The sequence below is a fragment of the Corvus moneduloides genome, chromosome 19 (genome assembly GCF_009650955.1).
Source record: "Corvus moneduloides isolate bCorMon1 chromosome 19, bCorMon1.pri, whole genome shotgun sequence".
Taxonomy (NCBI): Eukaryota; Metazoa; Chordata; class Aves; order Passeriformes; family Corvidae; genus Corvus; species Corvus moneduloides.
The window spans coordinates 11,731,562-11,744,187 of NC_045494.1; the positions used below are offsets into that span (position 1 = coordinate 11,731,562).

At 59.8% G+C, this 12,626-nt stretch overlaps 1 protein-coding gene across 4 annotated transcripts in view; it reads left to right on the forward strand.

Annotated features, from left to right (window-relative positions):
* The first annotated feature begins 5,405 nt into the window (after window positions 1-5,405).
* The window catches only part of PIK3R5 (phosphoinositide-3-kinase regulatory subunit 5), a 47,974-nt gene continuing 40,753 nt past the window's right edge, over window positions 5,406-12,626 (forward strand). For 2 of the 4 annotated variants that reach the window (XM_032129208.1, XM_032129217.1), the window contains exon 1: window positions 5,406-5,488. The gene's annotated coding sequence lies outside the window, so the exon portion shown is untranslated. Of the gene's footprint in view, window positions 5,489-6,288; window positions 6,572-7,642; window positions 7,889-12,626 lie in introns of those variants that run through there. The other 2 variants (XM_032129209.1, XM_032129210.1) reach the window with 2 other exon arrangements.

Sequence of the window (12,626 nt, forward strand, 5' to 3'; positions counted from 1 at the left end):
GGACTGAGGATGGGCTGCTCCAGCCCGGCTCTGTCCTGCTTCCAGCCTCTTCTCGTTGGGTTGGGTGACATCTCTGTCCCATTTTTCCCATTTACTCGAGGGTAAGACAAACCCTGCCCGCAAACCCCATTTTCTCCTCACAGCAGGTCTGGGCACATCATTCCGATGCCTGCAGAGGTCATGGAGTTTGTCACCTGGATAAGGTGCAGGGCAAGTGTCCCTGCCGCAGTTCAGCTTATCCCAAGCTGCATCTGCAGTGGATTTGCACGGGGTGATTACTTTTATTTAAAACAAGCAGGGAATAAAAGGAAATTCACGGAAAGAAACCATCCATGGGAGCTCACCCTGAGGCCCTGCTGCCATCTGCTGGGGTCCCTGCGCCGAGCCCGCTGCGCCAGCCTGGGATGGGGAGGGGGACGGGGACGGGGACGGGGACGGGGATGGGGATGGGGAGTGTCCGGGGGGAGGGACCCCTCCGGGGGGCTGGAAGGGGAGGGGATCCCCGTCCTTGTTTTTCTGGATTTGGACCTCTCCTGCTGCAGCCTCATTTGGGAGCAAAATCTCCGGAGAGGCCAAACACCCCCAAGTGTCCCAGCCGAGGATCTGGGCTGTCCCTTGCTCCTCTGGGCTGTTCTTTGCTGAAGTATTTCAGCCCCTGGATTTGGGAAGGCAGAGCCCAGCTCCTGAGGGGTTGCAGGACCCTGTGGTTTCTACTCAGATTTTCAGAATTACGCCTGATTTACACCTTGTCCATCATAAAATGTGCATCCAAAAGTGGAGGGGCAATGGCAATGACGGGTGGGACTCGGCTGGGCGGTGCTGCCTCAGTGCCCTAGTGGCCGTGCCGGCTGACAGGGCTGTGACCCGGGGAAGGAGCACAAACTGCAGCTGCTCTGGGCTCACAGCACCCTTGGAACGCTGCCACCTCCACCCCTGGATGTGTGGCCGCCCAGGGATGTGTCCAGCTGTCCAGCAAAGCACAGGCTCAGGGCGCAGCCAGCTCCAGGGATTGCCCAGGTTTATTCAGTCCCATCAGGACCTGGAGCGAGCCCTGGTTATGGACACGTCTTTACCTGGCAGTGCCCAGAGCGAGCTCCCGAATCCAGGTTTGGTTTCTGAGGGTTCACCGGGAGCTGTGGCGCTTTGGGGAGTGGAAGGTGCTGCTGGCTCTGGAGGCTCAGAGTGGCCGGGACAGAGGGCTGAGGGTCACGGCGGTCACAGATACCACGGAACCCGCGGAATTTCAGCACCCTCACATCGTCCCTCCCCCGGGATGACCCAGGGAGGCTGCCAGAGGCAGAGCAGTTCCTGGGAAGTGTTTTCCGGGGATTCACTGCCCAGCTGGTGCCCAGGGCCGGCTGAGCCGCACCCCCGGCGGATGCTGAGCCCTCCCCATCAGTGCAGTTCTCCGGCAGGACACAGGGTGGAAACCTCAGCCCACGGGAAAGCCGCTCCCAGCCCGGCTCTTCCCAGCGCTCTGCCCCTTCCCGGGGCCGCCTGCGCTCCTCCTGGTCCCGGAGGATGATCCGGACAGGAATCCCCTGCTGTCAGGGCAGGGAGCTCTGAAAAGTGAGGAAAGGGTGTTCCAGCTTCGGCTGAATCCCGCCTGGAGCCGGTGGAGAGCGAAGAGCTGGGAATGCCGCAGCCCCAGACCAGTGCAGATCAGACGTGTCTGCCGAAAGTGCGGCAGCTCTGGAGCCCTCCCAGCCCAGAACTGGCCGGAAAACCTTTGACATCTCAACAGATCGGGTCATGTAAAGTTTCATTGTCACCTCCTCCATGGGAGGTGGAAGGGCAGCGTCAGGTCTGCCCGCAGCGAGGTCTCTGCCCCAGTTTCATTTCTCAAGGGCTGCAGCAGAGTCTGTCAGGATCCTCTGAGCTTGCCCTGAGAAATGAAAAACACAACTTGTGGGGAAAACCAGAGAGAAGAAGGTTCCCTTTTCAGTGACGCTGCTTCCTCTTCCCTCCGAGGGACAGGCGGTGGGGAGAGGCTGCAGAGCTGCTCTGCGGGGCTGGGATGCTCCGATACTGTGGGAACCCAGGGAGAGGGAGGGAATGGGCTCACCTGGAGCCTGCGCAGCCCCAGCAGCAGCAGCAGCCTCGGGGGCTGCGTGAGGCCAGGGTCAGCCATCCCAAAGCTGTGCAAACCCTCAGTCTGGGCACGAGCAGTAGCACCCCAGGGAGACATGCCGGCTGCGCTCTGCAGAGCCTGGCCTGAGTGTACAGCTGCTGCCTTCATGGCATTTTGGGGGGGTGAGCTGCTCGATTCCCACTGTGGGGCTGGGTTGGGGTTGCTGTGTCAGGGAGTGTGTCTGGGTGTGGAGCAGACAGGAATGGGAATGAGACCGTGATGAACTGAACTTCACTGTAAGGTGAACTTCGGTGTCCAAGGCCAGGTTGGAGGGACTTGGAGCAACCTTTTCAGTTAAAGGTGTCCCTTCCCCACGGGGGCAGGGGCTTGGGACAAGGTGATCTTTAAGGTCCTTTCCAACCCAACCCATTTTTTGACTCTACAAATCCGTAATGCCGTGAACTTCTGAGCACCTCTTTGAATTCAGGGTAAGTCCCATTTTTCAGCAGCCACCCAAGAGGTGCCTTTGTGCTGATTTGGAGGAAAAGGAGTCAAAGTAGAAGCCAAGGAAAGGAGATTTGTGTTTGTGAGTTGCCATTCCTGGAAATGCAGGATTTGATTGCTGTCACAGGACACGTTCACAGCTGCCTCCCCCAGCCACCCCTTTGCATACGTGGGAAATATGATTTGCTTGGAGATGCTCTCTACGGAGATCCCTTTCCAGCACCACAGGGGCTTTGTGCACAGATTGCTCTGCTCCCAGCCAAGGCTTCCCATGAGTTGCTTTGGAGTTGCTTGTGGAAAAATGACTTTTATAGTTAATGGCTTGCTCTCTATCCCTGCACTGGCTGTTGAGCATCCCTGGAGCAGAGGTGGTGTCCCTTGGGCACTGGAAGCAGGGATGTGGCCAGATCTCTGAATTTGCACCGATGTGGCTGTTTCTGTGCAGTGGGCTGGAACTCACACTTTGATATTTGGGTGTTTTTCCCTTGCCCCATCAGCTGTGAGGGACAAAGCAGCTCAGGTGAGCACAGAGGAAGAGCACTGCTCCCAGCCCAGCATCCCTGGCGTGCAGCTGCTCCCCTGGCACAGGGAGCTGCCCCCAGGTCAGTGTTTCACCTCCTGTGCCCTGGGGTGTTCACAGAGAACCCAAAGGTCTAAACGAGCTCATCAGAGCACACCCTCAGCTTTCTCCTCCTGCTGGGGCTGGTCGGCAGCTCCAGGGGCAGGAACTGAGCTGGGATGTGCCGGAGCTGCCGGTGCTCCGTGGCCCTGCTCCAGCTGCAGCTCCAGCAGCTTCGGCATCACTGTTGGTGTCACCACAGCCACACTTGATGCAACTCCTCCTCGTGGGTGGGAGCCACCGGGGATGCCATTCCTGCTCTCTGTGTGACCCCTAAAAGCCACCTGTGGCCCCTAAAAGCCACCTCCCGCTGCCTGCTGTCACCTTGGTGTGGCACCAGCATCCCCAGGATCCCCTGAACTCAGACCAGCTGAGCAATAAGGAGGAGCACAGCTCCCTGCTCCAGGAGCTCCCAGGAACATGCTGGTGTCGACATCCCTTGGAGGTGCCCCTGCTCCAGAGCCCTTTCCCCGAGCTGGCTGTGTCAGCCTGGTGGCCCCACGCTGCTGTTTGTCACTGCTGCAGCCCTGGCACGGCCCCTCCCTGCCCTCCTCCGCTTCCTTCCGCCACCACGAGCCCCCCCAGCCCATGTTTGGTAACTTCCTCAGCTGCTCCAGGCCCCCAGGAGCACAACAAGGAGCTCCCAGTGCCTCAGACAGGGAGGGAGGGGGACGGGAGGGGACACACTGCAGCCCCAGCAGTCAGAGGAGTTTGGCCTCCGCAGCTTTGGACCTTCAGACACCTCCCAGTTCCTCCAGTTCAGGGATCTGCCTGAAAAGCTGGGTCTGAAATGAGGAGGTGGGAATGGGGCAGAAGGGGTGGGAAAGATCAGATTAGCATCCCAGGTTGGCATCCAGCGAAGAGCTCCGGCCAAGAGGAGCTGGGACACAAAGCTGCCCCGAGCACTCGGCTGTTTCCCAGGGCAGCGCCTTGGGGCAGGTGGCACCGCGACATCGACACCAGACCTTCCCTGTCCGGCTATTTTTGCTGCCTCAGGATTTCTGCTGAACTGCTGGTGGCCGCTCAGCTGGCGAAGGCCGAGCCCATGTCCCCCTGCAGGGGTTTCACCTGGCACAGGTGACACAGGCACCCGGGGCTCTCGTCCCACGCGCTTTGCACAGCGGGCGTTTGTCTCTATGGGTCGCCAATGAAAGGGGATTTCGGCTCTGACTGGGTTTGCTTTTTTTAAAATTCACTGGAATTTCACTGCAGAACCCACAGCTATTTTGGCCCCCGAGCAGGTTTCGAGTCTCGGAGCCGCAGTGGCAGCGGTCACTCTCTTCAGCAAACCGAAATCCGCAGAGAAACCTGCTCAGATTCCTGCCCCTGCCCACAGCACCGGCTGGGCAGGATCCGGCCACAAGCCCCATGAGCAGGCGGGCCCGGGGACAGGTGTGGGCCAGAAATCGAGGTGCGACGGGCCTTTGCTCAGGAGCAGCCGTGAAGGCAACAGGAAAGGCCACTCCCAGGTGCCACCAGAACAGTCACCGGCAGCACATCCCCAGCCTGGTGCCACCAGTGTGGGCTTGGCACAGTCACGGAGGGACTGAGGGTTTGCCCAGCAAAGGTGAGGTACAGGGCAGTGCAGGGAGGGAAGGAAAACAAACTCACATCATGCACAGGCTGGAGGAACAGAGAGAGGGAGGGAGGAACGGAGAGGTGGATGGCTGGAGGGAAGGAAGGATGGATGGATGGATGGATGGATGGATGGATGGATGGATGGATGGAAGGATGGATGGATGGATGGATGGATGGAAGGATGGATGGCAGGTGAAGGCGGAAAAGTGGAAAAGGTGCATGGATAGATGAAAAGAAGGAGAGATTGATGGAGGGAAGGGCAGATGGATGAAGAGCAGGATGGTGGACGAATGCATGGATGGGTGGGGGGCAGAATGGCAGGAGCAAGGGATAGATGGAGGGGTGGGTGAATGGAAGAGTGAAGGGCGGAAGAGAAAGTGGTGGTGGTGTCAGGATGGATGGATCCATGGATGGATGGACGAGGGGATGACCAGCTGGGTGACCGGCAGGGTGGGAGCAGCGAGGGAGTAAGAGAGGGATGGCTGTACGAAGGGAGGGAAGGCCTGAGGGCCGGCTGGGCGGAGGAAGCGGGGGGCAGGTGCCGGGGCAAGGCCGGGGCGGGGCGGGCCGCGCACATGTGCGGGGCGGACCCGCCGCCAGCCCCGCCCGCCCGGTGCCGCCGGTGCCGCCCGGCGCGGAGCGCAGCCCAGCCCGGCGACAGCCCGGCGGGGCCGGCCGAGGATGGGCACGGAGCCCCGGCGGCAGCCGCCCCGCAGGTGGGAGAGCCGGGAGGACCGTGCGGCAGGGGAGGGGGGCCGTGCACACACTGTGACCGGGGCGGGGGGGGGACCGTGCGGGCACTGAGCCCGGGGTAACCGGGGCGGGGGGCTCCGTGCACCCCGTGCACGTGGAGGAAGAGCGGGGGTTCCCTTGTCTTCCCGGGGTGTCCGTGTAAGCCGTGGGTTGGGGCGTTGGTGCCCAGGGCACCGCCGTGCCCGGAGGGGGGGCTGTGTCCTTCGCGGGGGGCTCGCTGTAAATGGGGTAACAAGGAGGGGGACAGAAACCGGTGTAATGCGGGGGTCCCACGTAGCTGGGGGCTTCCTCTTAAGCCCACCAGCGGGGTGTCACTACCCGGGGGCGGGGGTTTCCCTCGCACCTTTGGAAGGGGCCCCCGCACCGCGTCTCCCTCGGGGTGCCCTTGCAGCCCAGGGCGGTCCGTGCCTGGCCAGGAGGAGCCGGTGTCACCCCGCGGGCGGGGACGGCCCGGCTGTTGTGACTCATTTCGGGACTCTGTGTTTGTTTTCCTCCGCGCGGCCCCACGGAGCTGCTGCTCGGGGCCAGGTGTGGGGCTGTGCCCGCCCCAGGGGACCACCCTACCGTGGCGGGGTCCCCGGGAAGTCCCGGGGGCTCTCCAGTCCCCGTCTGGAGTTTTGGCAGGGCTGCCGGCAGCGTGGCAGTGACTCACGCGGGTCACTGCAGCAGCAGCCCTGCCCCGAAGGGACCCAAAGGTCACAAGTCGCCTGTTGCTCCCTCAGCTGGGTCTCCGCAGCCCGAGGGAGCTGAGGTGCAGACCCAGGGAAGGCTCTGCTTTGGCAACAGGATGTGGTTTGGGATGTGACAAGCTCAGCAGCGTCACCCCTCCAAGCACCGGGGGCTGGACACGCACCAGCCCCGAGCTGTCCCCGCGCTGCCTCTTGCAGCAGCCCGTGCTGATCGTCGGGCCTGCCAAGGAGCATCTTCCATCAGGTGCTTCTGTGGCCTCCCCGTGTCGCCAGCGTCACCCAGTCAGTGCCCAGCCTGGCCTCGGGCCACGCTCCCTCCCGCACCGGCCTCCCAGAGGATGTTGAGCTGCTTTGGAGGTGAGAGCCCTGAGGGAGGAAAAGGCTCTGCTGATTCAAATCGCTAACGAAAGCGGGAGAAAAGAGCTTTCAGCCCTTTGTTGTCATGTTTGTGACAATCTGGTTGCTGTCACCCAGCGCCGTTAGCTTTGCTAAGGGCTGGTTTCGGGGCTGTGCTGCTCCCGCTGCAGCGAAACTGCTCGGGCAGCTGCAGGCTGGTGCTGCTCCTGCTGCTTGCCCTGATGCTGAACAGCTGCAATTTATTTCGTTTTCCCATTTAGATCAATTTTCTAAATCTTGGTTTGGTGTAAAATCCAGGGGTATGCAGGATGTCGAGGCTTTAATTTTCCTGGGTGTCAGAAAGGTCTGGTTTTGTGTTCGGGCTTTTTTCTCTTGTTCAAAGCACGAACTCGGATGGAGTTGCAAAGTGTTTCCGAAACCTGGTTGCAAAGTGGTTTGGAGCTCTGGGTGCTGCTCAGATTAGAGCTCAAATGCAGAAAGGTGAGAAGATAACAGAGCCCGGCTGTGGTGGTGGCAGCGGTTCCATCCCTCAGTCACGGTGACTGCGTGAGGCCGGAGGGCTCGGGTGATGCTGGGGATGCTCCACGGGTTTCTGAAGGAAGCAACTGCGCAGCGGGGATGTGAGCGCGGTCCGAGGGCAGCTGCAGCCTCGCGGTGTGGTCCTGCTGAATTGAAGTGAGCGGAGCTCAGTGCTCTGCTCTCCCTGGCTCTGTGTGGCCACCCCTGTCCTGCTGCCGGCAGTTCTGCAGCCTGCTCAGGGCAGAGGAAAGGGGATGAGAAGTGTTGGGGGTGCTTATACAGAGGGAGAAAGGGGAGTTCTGGTGTGCGTTGGTTGGGTGAGGGGCAGCCCCACATCTCTGGGGCTGTAGGATGGTGCCGCTGCCTTTTCCCTCCTCCCCATGGAGATCAGGGCATCCAGCCGGGACAGAAACCAACCAAAACTGGCCCCGCGTGCCTTTTTGCTGAATGTGGAAATGAAGATGTGGATTTTGCACTAAGAAAGAAGAACTGAGTGCAGTGGGAGGTGCTGGCAGAGAGGAGCAGCGGCTGCTCCAGCAGGATGAGCGCTGGCAGGGCGAGCTGCCCGTGCTGCAGCAGCCCCAGGGCTGAGGGATGCCAACTTCAGCGCTCTGGCTCTGCTGGGGACCAGGGACACCCCAGCGTGGCATGGGGACCTTGCCATGTTGCAGCTCACCCTGGAGGAGTTTCAACTTCTCTTTTCGGGGTGCATGCTGAGCACGGCGGGGCTGCCCATTTTTGCATTATTATCCTGCAAGTGGAAGGTTGTGCCTGAGGGTGTCAGGGGAAAGTGCTCAGGTGAGTCCCCCAGGTGGTTTCGAGCAGTGAGAAGCTCCTTTTGTGTCTGAGCTCTGCTCCCAGCAGCGGTTTGAACTTCCAGGTGGGAGGATGAGGTTGTTATGCAAGCTCTGTCCCCCAACTCCGTGGGCATTGCACTGCCGCCCGGCAGGTCTCCCTCATTGCAGCTCTCTGCACTGCTGGTTCGGGCTGGAAATGTCCTTCCTTGGAGGATGCAATCCGGGCTCCGCGGCTGCAGCTCTTTTCCTCCTCTCTCCAAGACTTCCTTCCGCTTTCCTCAGAGCCTCAGGACCCCCCATCCTTGCCCTGTCTCTCATGTCGGGTGTGAGGACAGGGTCCTACCCATTGAAAGCCATCACCGGGGGCTCCAGGTGACCTCTGCGCCCACCTGGTGTTGGGTCCGGGCTGTTTGGTGACGGGGGTGCGATCCAGTGATATTCCCGGGGACCCAGAGAGCAGCTCCCTGTGCCGCAGCCTGGAGGGGCGGACAGGACCTGTCACCAGTGCTCCCTGCTGGCACCGAGCCCCGTCCGCGGCCTCCTGGGTGGGAGCCCGGGGAGCGGCCGCAGCCCCCGAGCGCCTTTCCCAGCACGGAGACCAAACCCCGCCGTTCCCGTCCTTCCGATCGGTCTTTGGCCGCCAATTAGCACGACGTGAGAACTTGTCTCCCTGCTGACGCGCCCGTGTGACTCCTCAGATGCTTTAATTGCGGTGTTTTCGGCGGCCGGGTGCAATGAAATGTTAATTGTTGTGATTGTGCGCCGGGCGGGAACTGAGAGATGCAGCTCTTTGGCGAAGCCTAATTAGGAAATAGGGACACTGTTGGGAATGGCTCTGCGATTTGATTTTCCTAATGAAAGCCACTGAATAGGCAGCCTTGTCATGAAGAACAGCCTCGCAAGGGCACTGCCAATTGCTCTTCTCTAGTGTTAATTTTGTATTTCCTCCCCATTGTTTCTAATACCCTCTTGGAAAAGCTTGGAGATAAAATGCTTTATTTCCTTGCGCCTCGTATCCTGTTTGGCAAGCGGCGATTGGAGCATGTGCATCTGGAATACATGAGAGGCCAGGCAGGAGCTCCTTCAGACTTGTTCATCTCTGATTTCAAGCTCTGCCACTGGAAAAAAAAATAAAATAAAGCAACTTCAGCTTGCGGCTGACGGGCTCCCTGGCGGCTGGCGCAGCGGGAGTGCTCGGCCGGGATGGCAGATGTGCGGCTGGAAGGGAGCTGGGTTGTGGAGCCGGAGCAGAGCGATGCTCCGGGAGCGTGGTTTGGGTGGGAGCAGCGCGGGGGGTTTGGAGTTTGGAGCTCCACCTCAGCCGTGTTCCCCTCGCTGTGTTGAACCTGCAGGGGCTGAAAGCTCGCCCAGGTTCAGTCTCCGGCTGGTAAAGCCGAGCCTGGAGGCCGGACCTGCCGGGGCAGCTGTGGCTCAGCGCTCCCACCTGGGCTGCCCCTTCCCGGAACGGGGCTGGAGCCCTCGGGGTGCCCGGGCACGGCTCCGGGGCTGCCTCCCCACCTGTGCCGGGCAGGGAAAAGCTCCGCGCGTGTTTTCAGCCAGCAGATGCGAGCGTGAGCCGCTGGCTGAGTTAAAAGGGGAGTAGGAAAGCGCTCCCTGGCTGGCTGGGGTGGTGCCGTGGCGCTGTGACAATCACCAGTGACAATCATCACTGACAATTATCAATGACTCTGGGTGCCGCAGGGGCACTGTTTGTATTTGTAAGAGACGCGGCTGGGCCTTGGCTTCCCCTCAAATGCTCTCTTTCATTGCTCAAAGTCCCCCCAGTGCTTGGGCTGAGAGCAGCTTGGGTGCTCCCAAAACGCTGCCGGTGTTTATTTTGGGGTGGGCTGAAGCAGAAGCGAGCAGGGCTGGCATGAGCAGCCCATGTCATGGGCACGGAGGACACGGGGCACCGTTCCCGGTCACGCCGCTCGCGGCTGCCCGACGCTGCTTTGTCTGAGCAGGAAGAGCTCGGCTTCGCCCCTATCTTGTGACTGCCCCAAGCAGCTGCCGGGGGAGGGAATTTTTCATGGTTGTATCCTGCGTCGGAAGGTTTGCGGGCCGCTTCGGGAGGTTTTCGCTCCCGTGTGTGCCCGTTCCAGCGCAGCGCTGCGGGGGCGGGGCACGGCTGCTGCGTGCGCGCTTTGGGAGAGGCGCCGCTGCCCTGAGCCTGCAGAAGTGTTTTCCATCCCTTCCACAAAGGCCCATTCTTTGTTGTCTCAAATTAGGATGAAACGCTTCCCCTTTCAGCTGCTTCCCCCATCGCTCTGTGGCTATTTAAACCCCCAGCCCAGAGGCTTCTCGGCAAACAAGCTCCCATCCTTTCAGGTGGCATTTCCCTTTTCTCATTGTTTCTGGCAGTCTGTACATGTGAAACTCCACAAATGGTTCTTCATTCTCGGTGTCTTTGTGTTGATAGAGCTCGTAAATGGGCACACACCGAGTGTGCAGCTGCCCGGGGGAGTCACAGCATCTCTCAGGTGTGGAGGCTTTGCAGTGGGACTCAGGGAATTCCAGCCCGGGAGAGATCCCTGCTGCTCCTCATCCAGCTGTGGGAATCCTGCCTGAGGCTTCCCTGGATCACTTAGCTGGGTTGCAATCAAAGCCAGCGAGGTCAGTGTTCCCAGAGGGCTGCTCATTAAATGGAAATTGTCCATAGGTCGATCTGGTCTCGATGCCAGGGTGTGCTAATTCCTTAGGGAGCTCCAGGGTGAGGAGGAACGGTTGCAAATCCACTTTTATGGCACAGAGAACACCCAGAGCCTGGGAACCCCGTGGCCCTGAGCTGCCAGATCCCGCTGCTGGGTTTAGAAGTGATGGAGGATAGCGAGTGTTAAACAGCATCCCCTGCTCCATGTGGGCTCCAACCAGAGCATCACCATGAGGGGATGTTTTAGGATGAAGGGAACAGCCTCTGGAAATTGAGTTTTTACAGTCACTGTCAGCTCAGCTCCCAGGAGTGTGGCTGGGATGAAGGACTGCTCCTTTTGGGATAAAGGCTCCTGTGCTGGGATGCTCCAGCCCATCCTGGGAAGACCTGGGGGCTGCAAGTTCATGTGCTGCACTCCCTGCTCCTGTGATGGGTGCCTGCCTGGGGGATGTGGGACTTGCTCTGAGGTCAGGGCTGTGCCAGCCTGGCCAGAGGCTCTTCAGAGCTGGGTTGCTCTTGGTGTCACCTTCAGATACAGCCCCTCTCCTTGGGCTGTCTCCCCATTTGGAGACTTCCTTCCTTCCCCTCACTGTGATGGGGATTCTGTGGTTGTACCACTCAGAGTGGGGCTCACACCCTCCTGTCAGATTTGGGAATCCCAGCCCCGATTGCCCTTGGCCTGAGGGCAATGGGGACCAGCCAAAAACGTCCCTGCCATCATCTGTCCTTTGTGGTGTCGCAGCCAGCGGTGCTGGGACTAAACTGAAGGGTTTGGGCAACCAAGCCAGGGACTGAAAAGGCTCCTGGGTTCCCAGCAGGGCCTCCACAATGGCAGGAAGCAACTTCTAAAGCTTCCTTTGGATACACAGGGCCTTGGGGGAAAGATTTACTTGCTTGTTTATGCGGGAAGTTAATCTGTTTAGTGGGTTTGGCATTGGAGCTCACAAAAAGTCCTCAGAAATGGTCACGCTGCTCGTTTGTAGGGCTTTGTCTCTCACTTACTTTGTTTCACAGCTGGAGGAGTTAAGCAGAGGCAGAGCCAATTGAAATCTCACGTGTAAACTTGTTTTTCCAAATAGCCAGAAGGAATTAGGATCAGCTCTCCCCTCCCTCATCACCAGGGAGCTGCAGGGGGAGGGCAGTGGGGCAGGGATTGGGGTCCCCTCTGGGAGGGACCCTTGTGCTCTGTGCCACCTTGCTGGGATGGTCCCTGACCCTGTTCAGGCCGGGAGATGTTTTTGCAACAGAAAAACCCCAACAAACCCATACCCCAACAAAACCCAAACCCCAAACAACCCTCCCTGTGAGCCAGGGTAGCAGAGTAAGGAGCCACATGACATTTGGGGGCAGGAAGTCTTGGGAAGGGTTTGGGGAGGCACAGAGAAGCGCTGGCTCAGTGGAACACAGAATGGGTGATGAGAAGTTTTCCTGGTATCGCAGTGTTGGTGTTTCCCTCGCGTTTGATGCTGTCCTGAATGTGACCGTGCCACTCACACGTGACCTGGCACACTGAAAAGGGATTTTCCCCAGGGACCAAGGCCAAGGAAGCCCCACGTGCCAGCAGCTGCTGTAGGAAATGCGGGACCCAGCTCCGTGCTGAGCTCCCTCCTGATCCAGACACTTCCTTGGAGCATCTTCAGCTGCCAGGAGTTCATGGGAGGGAGCTCAGCACCTGCTCCGTGTGGGCATGGACCCCGATCCCAGGTGTCCCACAGGCTTTGGGAGGGTTTCCTGCCGAGCATGGAAACACCTGGGGTTTTACCACCTCCACCCCAGGTGAGCGGCCATGAACCCGCACAGCAGGGATGTCCCCTTGCGTCCTGTCCCTGGGGGTGTTGGGAGGAATCCCTGGACGCTGTGGTGTCCTTCACTTCCTTCTCAGCAGGAACGGCTGGGGTGGCTGCTGGACTTTGGGAAACACCTTTTTTTCCTCTCTAAATTATGCACTTGCTGAATTTTTTATTTTTTCCCCCGTCTCTCCTGTGACACACAGGAACTCCTGTGCCGAGCTTCCACCTTCCCTAAGGAGCAGCCCTGGCATTTCCACCGCACCCCGCTGGTGACACCCAGCTCCTCCCAGGCTGAGACC